This window comes from Chlorocebus sabaeus, chromosome 7 (genome assembly GCF_047675955.1).
Source record: "Chlorocebus sabaeus isolate Y175 chromosome 7, mChlSab1.0.hap1, whole genome shotgun sequence".
NCBI classification, from domain to species: domain Eukaryota; kingdom Metazoa; phylum Chordata; class Mammalia; order Primates; family Cercopithecidae; genus Chlorocebus; species Chlorocebus sabaeus.
In genome coordinates, this window is record NC_132910.1 from 28,423,933 (window position 1) to 28,432,644 (window position 8,712).

At 43.1% G+C, this 8,712-nt stretch overlaps 1 pseudogene; it reads right to left on the minus strand.

The window, feature by feature from the left end:
• Nucleotides 1-1,077, minus strand: LOC119620317 (large ribosomal subunit protein uL30-like 1 pseudogene; annotated as a pseudogene).
• Nucleotides 1,078-8,712: the final 7,635 nt, after the last annotated feature.

Consider the following 8,712-nt stretch of genomic DNA (forward strand, 5'->3'; position numbering starts at 1 on the left):
CAAAAACACATGCTTCCACTTCATTGACAAAAATTTACTGCAGTTTGGCACCTGGGTCTAGTTCAGCTGGCGGATGAGCTGATCGGTGCATTCACCCTGATAGCCAGGTGTGCCCAGCTCCTTGAGAAAGGTCACTCTATTTTTGGTAACATGACAGGCCACTGAGTGGTGGAAAGGGCGCAAGAACCATGAGATCTCCTGGAAATGCTTCCCTGGGAAGGCAATTTCATGAATGAGATCTTCCAAGCAAATGACACCAAACTTCCCCAAGTGCTCCTCAATCACTGTGTTTTCTGTCAGAGAGATGGTCTTATTCTTGACCTTGACTTGTCCAAGTTTCAAAATTCAAAATTCCTGGACTCCAGATTTGGAAATCCCTAGGTCACATAAGGTTCCACTATACGCAGCATTTTTAGGTTCTGGGGGGTGGCTTTTACAAAGACACCATTAAAAATTGTCTTTAGGTGAAGTCTTGCAGTGGTTCTCTGCACTAGTAAACTCACGCCATCAATCCTTTTGATGCGCACAGCAAAGGCCAAAGAATGTTTATCTGGCAATCCCAAGGCGTACAGTTTCGCTTCTAGTGGTCTAAGATGCACCTTGTCATGTTTCTGCTGCCAGGAATCATGTTGGAATGATTCCAGTCGCTTAGACCTGAGCCCTTTTCCTTTCCTCTGCTCGTTCTTTGCCAAAAGTGCCTGCTTTGCCTGGGCGGCTTTGAGGGCTTGATAAGCCTTCCCCTTTTTCAGGAGATTTTCTGGAGCCAAAGGGATTTTTCTTTGCCCTTGCTCCACCATCTTTCTAGTGGTGCAGCTACCGATCTTGCACAACCCCACCACATGGGGAAGACAGCACTCGCTCTGTTCACTTGACCATAGAGACATCAGTTCTAGCTCACACTGGAGGACCCAGAGAGCCAGCCTCCACTTAGCAGCAGTGAGCCACTGAGGTCCTGCTAACCCTGATTCTTGCCAAAAGTTGCAGCGCTTCCAAGCTTTTTAGAGCCTGTGTCATTTTCAAAACCCAGCCCTTTTCTTGTAAGTTAGTGTCATCACACTGACGGTTTGGCTGTGGACAATAAAGTGCTTCCCACAATGCACCTACAACTTCCACTCTAGCGACGGTGCCTCACTTCCAGCGTGGCTCTGCTGCCGCCTCAAGCTGCTTTCTAAACTTTGGCCAACACGCAATATAAACTGGCTTTAGGTTTCTCATATTTAGGGAGTGATTTAGAAAAGTCTCACCAGAAGGGATCATTGGTTTCATGCTTCATTAAGAGGAGCCATGGAGATCAAATAGCAACCACCTATTTGAAAGTTGTATCTCAAAAGACTTCAGTAGAAAGATTTGCCAAGGAAAAGAGTCAAAGTCTGTAAAACATTAGAAGAGATTTATTCTGATCCAAATAGGAGTGACCAGTGGCCCAAGATGCAGTCTTAAGAGGTCCTAAGAACATGTGCCTAGGATGGTAGCTTGGATTTATGCAATTTAGGGAGACATAAGGCATCAATACATGTAGGATGTACATTCGTCTGTCCAGAAAGGTGGGACAACTGGAAACAGGGAGGGTGGAGAGTGAGGGTGTTCCAGGTAATAAGTGGATTCAAGGATTTTCTTTTCTTTCTCTGTCTCTCTTTTTCTTTTTCTTCCTTCGTTTCCTTTTTTCTTTTTTTGAGACAGAGTCTCACTCAGTCGCCCAGGCTGGAGTGCAGTGGCACGATGACAGCCTCACTGCAACCTCTACCTCCCAGGCTTAAGTGATTTTCAGTTTTCCTGCCTCAGCCTCCTGAGTAGCTGGGATTACAGGCATGTGCCATCACACCCAACTAATTTTCATATTTTTTTTAGTAGAGACAGGGTTTTACCATGTTGGCCTGGCTGGTCTCAAACTCTTGGCCTGGTTGCTCCAGCCTCCCAAAGTGCTGGGATTAAAAGCTTGAGCCACCACACAGCCAATTCAAGGATTTTTCAATGGGCAATTAGTTGAAAAAGTTAAATTGTTGTCTAAAGACCTAGAATCAGTAGAAATGAATGTTTGGGTTAAGATAAGGGGTTGTGGACACCAAGGTTCCCATTATGAGGCAAAGCCTGCAGGCAGCAGGCTTCAGAGAGAACAGTCTGCAAGTATTTCTTATCGGATTTTAGAAAGTGCAAGACTTCTGTTGATTTTCTCCTGGATTAGGAAAAAATCCTGGAAAGGAAAGGGGATTCTCTAGAAAATGTAGATTTTCCCCACAAGCGACAGCTTTGCCGGGCTGTTTCTAGATATGGCAAAGAAACATGTTTGGGATTAAAATATTTTGATTTCCCTCTTTGTCTGTCATGTGATGTTATGCCAGTCAGGTTGGAAAGCAGTCCATGTTATCTGGTGTTAAATAAAACCCCTCTAATGAACTTTATGGTTTATAGGGCGTGACTCCCCAGGCCCCTTACATAGGAATTTGGGCGAGAGAAGAAAAAGGTCAGAGTTTAGTTCTCACATTTTATTTAATTATTTTTATTTGGGGAGAAAAATACATCATTAAAACAACGTATCATTTTACTCTTTTCCAGAACTGTTTTGAATTGTCAAAGGACAAAGTTACAGCAAATTTAAACACCTCAACTGGCTTTATTGGAATTCTAGAATCAGGCAACACTTATTTTATTATTTATTATTTATTCCATAAAATACAATTTAAGCATTCCAGTGAGCTAAGCGGAAGAGTTTGGCTTTATAGGCAGAGAAGGACTGAAGCAGAGACAAAGAAAGAACTGGTCATTTCAAAGTCGCTTTCCTCATAAAGCAGGGACAGAGAGAACAATAGAAAAATGACTGATTGGTTAACATCAAGTTATTTGGGGTTAAGGATTACAACAGAGGGAATTTTCTTGGGAGTGGTGGAATGCTGTAGTCCCAGCTACTTGGGAGGCTGAGGCAGGAGGATTCCTTGAGTTCAGGAGATCAAGGTCAGTCTGGGGAAGGCAATGAAACACATCTCTTAAAAAATAAATATGAAAATGAAAAACTAAACCAGGGAGGACTTTATTATCATGCAGATTAAAACTGGCCTATTTGGGAGATTAACTGTTACCTCTCCTGATTTCTCAGATAACAACTTAGTTTGGTGACATGAAACTTCAGCATGGGTGACTGTTTTGGTTTTCAGTCTAGTCCATTGAGGCCTAGTGCAGGAGCTTAGTCCAAAACAATGGCCTCCTGTAATTTTTATTTAACAGAATCAGGAACCACCAAATTTAGTATGTAATTAGACTGTCAACACACTCTTATCAAGCACTTGTCGGGGAAGATGTGCAGAGAAGGGTAAAAATCCTCCAAGTTTTATTTTAGTATCCTCACACATATGTTTACTATAATACTTATTTCTTCTCAGTAAAGGAAAAGAATTATGTTTTGGGAGTCAATTTAAATTATCCACAATCAAGCCAGGAGTAGTGGCTCATGCCTGTAATCCCAGCACTTTGGGAGGCCAAGGCAGAAGGATTGTTTGAGCTCAGGAGTTGGAGATCAACCTGGGCCACATGGTGCAACCTCGTCTCTACCAAAAATACAAAAAATTAGCTGAATGTGATGGTGCGTGCCTGTGGTCCCAGCTACTGGGGGGCGCTGAGGTGGCTGAGGTGGGAGGATCACTTGAACCTGGGAGGTAGAGGTTGCAGTGAGCAGAGATCTCGCCACTGCACTCTAGCATGGGTGACAGAGTGAGACTCGTCTCAAAGTAAATAAATAAATAAATAATCCACAATCGGGGTTTCCAAGACTTCATTCTTGAAAAACTAAGCTGCCTTTATTATGAGATAGTGATTTAACAAATATTTGAGTGCTACTGGGTTAGGCACTAAAAGAGATTCTAAGGTGAATGAAATATAGACCTGCTAATAAGAAACATAATTATTCATTCTTTAATTCAGCAACATTTGCTAGCTGTGTGACCTTGAGGCAAGTTACTCAGCATTTTTTTTTTTTTTTTTTTTTAGACAGGGTCTCACTCTGTCACCCAGCCTGGAATGCAGTAGCACAATCATAGGTCACTGCAGTCTCAACCTCCCGGGTTCAAGTGATCCTCCTACCTCAGCCTCCGGAGTAGCTGGGACTATAGGTGTGTGCCACCATGTCTGGATAATTTTTGTATTTTTGGTAGAGATGAGTTTCACCATGTTGCCCCAGCTAATCTCAAACTCCTGGGCTCAAGGGATCCACCCACTTTGGCCTCCCAGAATGTTAGGATTACAGGTCTACTATGGCCTACTCAGCTTTCTATAATTTGATCCGTTTCCTCATCTGTAAAACGGAGGTAATAATATATCTCCTAGAGTCTTTATGACAATTAAATGGGATAATATTTGCAAAAGGCTTAGAACAATGTATGACACATAGGAAACCCTCATTTTTAGCTTAACTATTGTAAGACGTCTTTATGTGCTAGGCTTGAGTATGTGAGGTATTAATGATTTGTTGTGTAACAAACTACCTCAAAATATAGTTGCTTAAAACAACAAATATGTATTATCTCACACAGTTTCTGAGGCTCAAGAGCTCTAAGCTGGGTGGTTCTGGCTCAGCATCTTTCATGAGGTTACTGTTAGTGGTGGCAAATCCATACATGTCTGCAGCACCCTCAGTTCTTGCCTCCTCAGAAGAAAGAATTTGACTGAGGGACATAAGGCAAAGGTAGAGACTGAGGCAAGTTTTAGAGCAGGAGTGAAAGTTTATTACAAATCAGGCCAGGCACGGTGGCTTATGCCTGTGATCCCAGCCACTCAGGAGGCTGAGGCAGGAGAATCGCTTGAACCCAGGAGGCGGAGGTTGTGGTGAGCCAAGATCGCGCCATTGCACTCCAGCCTGGGCAACAAGAGCAAAACTCTGTGTCCAAAAAAAAAAGTTTATTAAAAATCTTTAGAACGGGAATGAAAGGAAGTACACTTGGAAGAGGCTGAAGTGGGCGACTTGAGAGATGAAATGTGTGGTTTGACTTTTTGACTTAGGGCTTTGTATGTTGGCGTGCTTCTGGGGTCTTGTGTCCCTTCTCCCCTGATTCTTCCTTGGGGTGGGCTGTCTGCACGCACAGTGGCCTGCTAGAGCTAGGGAGGGAGCATGCTCAGTGTGTTCACTGGAATTGTATGCATGCTTACTTGAGACGTTCTTCCCTTACCAGTCAAATGTTTATAGAAGGTCAAGTATCAGTGAAACTGCCAATTTGCCTCTTAATGTGCATGCTTGAGCCCACTCACCCAATTCCTGAAATCTTATTGGGAAGCTGATAATCACCAGTTTCTGGTGTTTTTGTTTATTGGGAAACTTTCCCTGATACTGCCTGCAACCAATTATTATTTTAGAGAGACAGTTTAATAACGGCCTGACCATCACCTGATGGTTGCCTGACATTCCTGATGTGGGAGCCTCTCTCCTGCTCTGCTCATGTCTGACTAGCTATCTACTGTAACATTTCAATGAACTTGTTGACTGGGGCTGAAGTCATGGAGGGGCTGGAGAATCTGCCTCCCAGTTCAGTTACTGTTGGCAGAGGCTTCAGTTCCTTGCCACTAGGTCTCTCCATTGGGACCAAGATCAGGCAGCTGGCTTCACATATAACAAGTGATGGTGGGGGAGGGCAGAGAGAGACAAGATAGAAGCTGCAAGTGCTGCCATATTCTGTTCAGTAGAAGCAACTCACTAAGTCCAGGCTATACTGAATGGGAGAGGGATTAAACCTGAAGAGTGTCAAAGAATTCATGGACCTATTTTTAATGGAAAGAAAAGTAAGGGTTATCTAAGTAGACAAGAACAGATATGATAGGCAAAGGGTGTAGCAGAAACAAAGGAATAGAGATAATAAGAGAATTACATGGAACGCACTCTAGCATGGCTAGAGAATTAAGGTGATTACTTCTTCCCATTTTATTTTATTACTGTTGTTATCATTACTATTTGGAGACAGGGTCTTGCTCTGTTGCCTGGGCTTGAGTGCACTGGTGTGATTATGGCTCACTGCAGCCTCAACTCCTGGGCTCAAGTAGGAGCCCAGCTAATGTCTTTTGTAGAGACAGAGTCTCACTGTGTTGCCCTGGCTGATCTCAAACTCCTGGTCTCAAGCAGTCCTCTCACCTCAGCCTTCCAAAGTGCTGGGACTACAGGTGTGCACCACCACACTCAGCCTCACTTATTTCCATGTTATTTCTTTGCTTGTTTGTTTGTTTTTTGTGATGGTGTCTCGCTTTTGTTGCCCGGGCTAGAGTGCAATGGCACGATCTTGGCTTGCTGCAACCTCCGCCTCCCAGGTTCGAGCTATTCTGCCTCAGCCTCCCAAGTAGCTGGGATTACAGGCCTGCACCACCATGCCCAGCTAATTTTGTATTTTTAGTAGAGATGGGGTTTTACCATGTTGTCCAGGCTGGTCTCGAACCCCTGACCTCAGGTGATCCACCCACCTTGGCCTCCCAAAGTAAAGTAATTTTCCCAATATAGACAGTTAGTAGATGGCAGATCCAGGGCTTCAATCCATATTTCTGATTATAGAATCTTTGATTTTATCTCTATATTGGGGTTTTCCTGAGAAAACATAGCCAACAGGGGGTGTGTGTGTGTGTGTGTGTGTGTGTGTGTGTCTGTGTGTGGGGGGAGAGAGAGAGAGAGAGAGAGAGAGAGAGAGAGAGAGAGAGAGAGAGAGAGAGAGAGAAATTTATTTTAAGGGATTGGCTCATTCAATTGTGGAGGCTTGGTAAATCCGAGATCTGCAGGCTAGGCTGGAGACCTAGGGAAGAGTGGCAGTTTCAAGGCCATAATGAGTCTGCTAGCTGAATTCCTTCTTGGTCAGGGGAGATCAGTGTTTGCTCTGTTACGATCTTCAGCTGACTGGATGACACCTACTCTTATGGAGGGTAACATGCTTTACTCAAATTACACTGATTTAAATGTTAATCTCATCCATTAAAAAATAAAATAAAATAAAAAACATCTACTCAGAAACTCCAGAATGATGTTTTACCAAGTATCTGAGCACTATGGCTCAGACAAATTCACACATAAAATTAACTGTCTTACTACCTTATACAACAATGACAATTTACAGTTCAAATTGCAAAGGGCCTTGAATGCCATTTTGTTGGATTTATGAAAATTAACCAGTGGCTCTCTGAGACACTTGACCTTGATCATCTGATACTGGCAGCAGGAATGAGGTGGGGTGTGTGTCCTATAGAATAGTTAATTTCTTTAGGGAATGTATGTTGGAATATTTGCCTATCATGCTTGATTTTCAACCTTGTTTTGACACATGACAAATGGATGTTTTTTTCCTTTAAATACTTTTCCTTTTGGTCCACATATTTTTAGTAATTAATCATTTTTTATACATTTTTTATGTTTCTTTTTTCTTTTTTGCGGGGGGAACAGAGTCACTCTCTGTCACCCAGACTGAAGTGCAGTGGCACAATCTTGGCTCACTGAAACCTTGACCTCCTGGTCTCAAGTGATCCTTCCACCTCAGTTTCCCAGGTAGCTGGGACTACAGGCACATGCCACCATGCCCTGCTAATTTTTGTAGAGATGGGGTCTTGCCATGCTTCTCAGGCTGGTCTTGAACTCTTGGCCTTAAATGATCCTTCTGCTTTGGCCCCCCAAAATATTGGGATTACAGGTATGAGCCACCTCACCCAGCCGTTTCATGTATTTCAATATGATGACTTACATTTCAGAATATTTTTCTTTGGCCGGGCGCAGTGGCTCATGCCTATAATCCCAGCACTTTGGGAGGCCAAGGCAGGTGGATCACCTGAGGTCAGGAGTTCGAAACCAGCGTGGCCAACATGGCGAAACCCCATCTCTACTAAAAATACAAAATTAACTGGGCGTGATGGTGGGTGCCTGTAGTCCCAGCTACTTGGGAGGCTGAGGTAGGAGAATCGCTTGAACCCCAGAGGCAGAGAATGTAGTGAGCCGAGATCGTGCCACTGCACGCCAGCCTGGGTGACAGAGCAAGACTCCGTCTCAAAAATGTATATATGTATATATATATTTTTTTCTTTATTGTATATTCTCTTCTATTTAGTCTTTCTTAACTTTCTTTTTCTTTCTCTTTGAGGGCTTATTTCAAGGCTTACTTTTAGATATCCCTCCTACCAAAGTGCAATGTGAATTTAGTAAAGAAGACAGAAATGTAGGTGAGAACTAAAGGACCTAGTTTGTAGACCATCTGGACCAGGAGATTCAAAAGGTATAAATATTGTTCAAGCTTCATTTCTTTGCAGGCAGTGCATAAAAGAAAAGCTATTTCAACCTTGATGCTGGAGAGATTTCTCTCTGCAGCTAACATAGAACAGGAAACCTTAATGCTTTTCTTGGAGCCTCAGAATTTAAAGTCACATTGGTCCCAGACTGTTGTTTTGGACCACTTGAAACAGCAGGAGAAAACACATAATTGGGAGTGGGCTGGAGAATGTTACGAGGCCACCCAAAAGTGATCTGGATTATAAATCTATGCATACACCCTATTAGGAGAGAACAGGAAGTAGAATCTAGAAAACCAGTAGAGCGAAAGGTCTGATAAGCTAGAAGGAAAAGCAGAATTGGACTTGTAGAGTAATTGGGGGCTGAGACCTCATAGTAGAATGTAAAACGGAGTAAAAGGATTGGGAGCTAGTTTTATGGAGGTATCCATATTCTGGTCAGTTGTTTTGTGGAAACCGCAAAAGGGAGGGTGAGCATCAGGTGGT